This window comes from Mytilus galloprovincialis, chromosome 3 (assembly GCF_965363235.1).
Source record: "Mytilus galloprovincialis chromosome 3, xbMytGall1.hap1.1, whole genome shotgun sequence".
Classification (NCBI taxonomy): Eukaryota; Metazoa; Mollusca; class Bivalvia; order Mytilida; family Mytilidae; genus Mytilus; species Mytilus galloprovincialis.
The window spans coordinates 83,997,004-84,003,003 of NC_134840.1; positions in this window are offsets into that span (position 1 = coordinate 83,997,004).

Sequence of the window (6,000 nt, forward strand, 5' to 3'; positions counted from 1 at the left end):
TACCATCTTAATTTCAATTTTCATATTGAATTAACACATTTGACCATTCAATATGAGTTCCCATGTATTTTTGTCATATATGAAGGAGGTTTTAGGTCATGTTTTCCTAAACACCTTATTGCTATTTGTCTGTCTGGATTGTTAAAACCACAAAATCAAATATTGATGAATATGCAAGTTTTCAACAATCCCGGAACATTAACAAAGATGTGTGTGAGAGGGTGAAAATTACCCTTCTGATGTACTGATATTTTTAGCACCCCAAGTGAGAATCTAACTCAGGACTTTCAGCACTGTAGCCATCGGTCTTAACCACAAGATCACGAACTCACATTTGATGAACTAATTTCTTCTATATTAACTATACGTGCATAAATTCTGTATTATTTGATAACCAATCACATTCACGTTGCATGTTTGCATGATAATGGGTTCTGTATGAGTAAACTGTAGTGTATTGCAAAATTAATGCAAATTGTGACGTCAGTGCGCCTTCACGTGACATAATTATTTGTAACCAAACCGGCTTCTCATGTAATGTAACGGTTTATTTCGTCCTCTGTGATATTTTATCCTGAGGATAATTTGTCCCGGTAATTTTTTTCCAGGCATGGTATTTCATTTCACAGGTTGATTTTTCCCAGAGGAGTGAAAATCTATCAGATTTCTGTGTTATGCGGATAGTATGTACTGGTATATATTTGCCGTATTATATTTCACAGAACCGTGTGAAAAAGAGTCCCATTAACTACTATGTAAGTTACTCTCAATCAATATATACCTGACTATAATTATAAAATGTTTACAAAGGTAAGCAACTGTCTAGGGCCAGGTAAGGGAGGGGAAAAATTAGTATTAGTACTATTTCGCAGAACGATAAACAGATGCATAGACAGACCAAGGGGGTGGGGGAAATTTAGCTTATGACATATATGTAAGAAATCATTGAAGCTTGATGGGAGTGGGCAACCCTCTGGTCCATCAGAGCCCCCACACCTTTTTGAAAAGTTCTGGATCTGCCACTGAGATTTGCAGGTTTTCTTAGTAAAGATACCTTAAAATATCACAAACTGTGTGCTTTCCAGACCATAGTTTACATTTTTTTTCATATTTTGCCGTGTCAAAATGACCTAAATTTAAAGGACAGTATATAGACCCAAAAATGGTATATCACATTCTACACATCAAGATTTTAGCAGGAAAGACTGCCATTGGAGTTTTTAACCATTGCGACTTTTTAATTTGATCTACTCCACTAATTAAAGTCGTTGAAGTAGAATATTTAATGTAGGTTTGTCCACATTTTGGTATATATTAATACATGTTTAGAAATAATGTTGAGCCTGTTCCTAGATGCCTGTTATAGACTTCAATATTTATTGTTTATTGAAAATAAATGGAATCAATTCTTTCAGAAAAGTTTATTTCTATGGAAATGTATCCCCCCTTTTATAAGTTGAAAAGGCTACATAGAGGTCAATATACAGTCTCCAACAGAAAACCAAAAAAGGAAAAATAAAGTGAATATTGGAGAATTATTAAATGTACATGCATTTGAAATATTTAAGATATATTGTTTCAATTTTTTTAGTTCTAGGTTCCACATAACTACCATTTTAGAAAACGATTTCAATGCTAAGTCTATTAGAGGGATATTTGATTTTCATTGGTTGTAAATATGGAATCTTATTCAGTGGCAAAGGAAATAGACACTGACAAGTCTTAGATAACATTTTATATAGTTTTGAATTTTTCTTCGTCAGTTGACTAAAATTAGATGGAGGTGTGTTCTAATTTCCAACAGAGGAGCAATCAACCTATATCAATATGTGCATGAAGCAAATTGATAGTTGCTAGATACTGAATGATTATATCCACAATAAAGGTTTAACCTGTGCATATATACTTAAAACAAACTTGTCTTTTTCAGGACTTCTGAATCCAATCATGTAGTATGGAATGTTATTGAGATATGGTTTGGGTGGATGGATGGTCATGAAGGACCTGTAGTACAAAGTATATCACTGGATTTAGCTCTTTGTCTAAGTGTATTATTAAAGTACTTTGCTTTGAGCTCAGTTCATTGTTATGCAATTCATTCTTTGTGAAATTAAGATTTGACAGACAACTCTAATGGACAAGGATTTGTCAAAGTAGTATCATCTCTATGTACAATGTAAGTATTCAGGAGATAAAAGCATTCTATTTTGATTTGAACCATACATTTTATAAAAAAAAGTGGGAACAAATTTACCAGACAATGCTACTCCCACTACTAGCAATATGATGCTAGGTTGTTTTAATACATCTGTATTGCCTGCTGATGACTCGGCCCTGAGTGTAAACGGTCCTTCAATTAGGAGGGAAAAAAATTATAAGGCCTATCCAGTCTAAGGGAGCTACCATTTGATTTTTATGGGGGGAGCTAGGATGAAATTTGAAAAAAAAGGCAGGACAGGATTTTGAGTTAAAAAAAAAAGGCAGGATGAGTAACTTGGCAAAAAAAAAAAAGGCAGGATGACAATTGTTGTAAAAAAGTCAGGATAAGCTAAGAAAAAAAGAGGCAGGACCGAATAGACTGAAAAATAAAAAGGCAAGAAAGAGATTACAACTAAAAAAAAAAGGCAGGACAAAATTTTTCATCCTAGCCCCCCCCCCCCCCATAAAAATCAAATGGTAGCTCCCTAATTGATTTCTAAAACTATACTTCATTGCACATGTTCAACATTTTTATACAACCACAAAAAATTTGGGGTCGTAAATTGGTATCCTGTCCGAAAGATGGTTTCTGGATAATAACTTTATTATAAGTCAACAGAAAACAACAAAATTATAACCACAAAAGGAAGCTTGGGATTGATTTTGGGGGTTATGGTCCCTAAGGTTTAGGAATAAGGGGTACAAAGGTGCCCAAAACAAGCTTTAATCTAGTGTCGGTTTAAAAAGTTGTGTATAAGTATTTCAATTGTTCTGAAATTGTACCACAATGTTTAATACCATAAGTAGAAGGTTCGGATATATTGTGTGGGTTATGGGACAAACAGTCTAATAATTACGGACCAAAAACAAACATTTTTGTAAATTCAAGACCCTTAATTGGAGTTTGTCCAGAATGGTTCTTGAATTACCTAATACCAATGCTTTATGAAATCTTCTTTGAAAATTGGAGTTATCTTTCTTTGTTCAGTCAACTTAAATCAATTATACAATATACCATGCAATATTCACTTTTATTACCAACTGATAAATTAAAGCAGTCATTAATAACCATTCAGTGATTGCAAGCACTTTCTAGGGTATGCCCTTTTACAAATGGAAAAATTATACATTTTTTTAGTTTCTGATCTCTTAACTGAAGTTTGTCTCCTCTAAATGTTTCTCATTTCAGAAATTAAAAAGAAAATTTCTTTAGATATTTTTGTTTGAAAGGATTAATATTCAGCAGCATAGTGAATTGCTCCTAACACAAAAGCAAAACAAATATTTAAGTTCATTAGACCACATTCATTCTGTGTCAGAAACCTAAGCTGTGTCATCTATTTAATCACAATTCAAACTCAGAGCTGTTTCCAGCTTGAATGTTGTGTCAATACTAGCCCCAACTGTTCAGGCTTCGACCTCTGCAGTCGTATAAAGCTGGGCTCTGCGGAGCATCTGGTCCATTCATTTGTTTATTTTTCAATTTGTGTGAATTAACATAGTTACAGTAAATGCTAATTACTGCACTTTCATACCACAACAAATATTGTATTGGTACATGTATCACTCAAATGTGTATCCATATAACAAAAAAAATGAAAAGGAATAATTTTGCATTACCTTTTGAATACTATGACTTTTTAGATATGTAGACATATTAAGACTCATTAGTAGATGTTGATAATATTGGCTTAAAATGCTTGAAATTCTATCAGATTACTTTTGGAGCAGTTATGAGTTTTGAAATTAGAAAGATCATATCATATGCAACAAGTGTAGTAAGTTTCAAGTTGATTGGAATTCAGCTTCATCAAAAACTACTTTGACCAAAAACTTTAACCTGAAACTCCCACTTCCATTTTCTATGTTCAATGGACCATGAAATTGGGGTCAAAAGTCTAATTTGGCTTTAAAATTAGAAAGATCATATCATAATGAACATGTGTACTAAGTTTCGAGTTGATTGGACTTCAGCTTCATCAAAAACTACCTTGACCAAAAAATTTAACCTAAAGCGGGACAAACGAACGAACGGACCCACAGACCAGAAAACATAATGCCTATCTACTATTGTAGGTGGGGGCATAAAAAATTTAATAAATAACACTCATAATGCTCAGATTTGGTTGTCATCATGCAACATAGTTAATAACACCATATAGAAAAAACATAGAACTCATTTTGTCATAAGACACTGTCAAACATCCATACATACTATCCACACTCATCTGTGTCCACACTTGTTCCCATAAAAAAATATGTTTTCCTTGAGGATCCCAAAATAAATTACTGTACGATCAGTCTAGAACTGACTGTATTCTAGAAGCGATTTCAGATTTTTTGACTGTATGACCAGTCGTGATTTTGAAGAAAAAACAACAGCAATTTGAAGGTATACACGTGTATATGTGATATTATGAACTATCCAGGGATTACTTTCATCAGACAATACAAATATATTTCTGATGAATTTTTTAGACGGCAAAATAATTGTATTTTTGTTCCATCAGTCTTATTTAAAATCAAATGCCTAAAAAGCAATACATGTACATGATTCGCTTGTGGACTTTGTAATAGTGTATCGTTACAGTTATCTGTTTAGCTATTACACTTTTAAAGATTATTTACACCGTCCGCCGTTGACCAATTGATGATAACATAAATCAAGCTTGTCTTTTGAAATAACAAAAAATGGATAAAGACAGCTTTGTGTAGGGGGATAATTCATGTGATACAATTTTGGTAACTTTACAGAAATAGAAGGTCAATAATACATTAATCGAGTAAAAATGGAGCAATTTCAGAAAACTTTAATGATTGGTTTAGAAGGTGTTGGAAATACCTGATGGGTGCCCCCATATAATGTAATGTTCAAGTCCGTATCTTATATAAAGTAACCCCATAAAAGATTTTTAGTAAAATTCGAAATAGACGGTACACAATACAGTCATTATCATTTATGATAAGGAATCCGAATAAGATTAATTAATAGTTATATCAGTGACGGATTCAAAAAAGGGGGATCCGGCAGTTTGAAACCCTTTTTTAACTATCAATTCATTTGTATGGGAACATATATTTGGAATCCCCTTTTCTCCTGGATTGGACCCCTCTCCATTTAAAAATGGCCGGAACCCCCAATGTATATTAAGCGGTTTATGAGGAGATGCGCTTACAAAACCGGCGAAACATATTGTACCGGTCCAACGGACGAACGGAAAGACGGACTTCTTTATCACTATAACCCCCGCTTGACAAAGTGCATGGTGTACAGTTGAGTGTCAAAGAGACAGTTTTCTAGTTTGAATTGTTTTACATTGTCTTATCGGGGCCTTTTATAGCTCACTATGCGGTATGGGCTTTGCTCATTGTTGAAGGCCGTACGGTGACCTATAGTTGTTAATGTCTGTGTCATTTTGGTCTTTTGTGGATAGTTGTCTCAATGGCAATCATACCACATCTTCTTTTTTATATAGCTCTACATCTTAAACAAATTGAAGGAACTGTGATCAATTATAGGCTACAGTACGGCCTCGAATGTGTGTAAATACATGCATTTTTATATAACAACTAAATCTGTGTGTTTGTACAATTTTAAGTATAACGGAGGACATTTCTGAAACTTATATACTAGTATACATCAAACCTTCCTCTTATTTTAGCAACATTTAAACATCCTTATAATTAATGTAGTACCGGTAAGTCGAGTACACCCTATCAAGCTAAAACATGTTTCATAAGTTTTTAGGATGTGAATGTATTGAAATATATTTGTGTTATTTAGAAAAATGCCACCTTCTA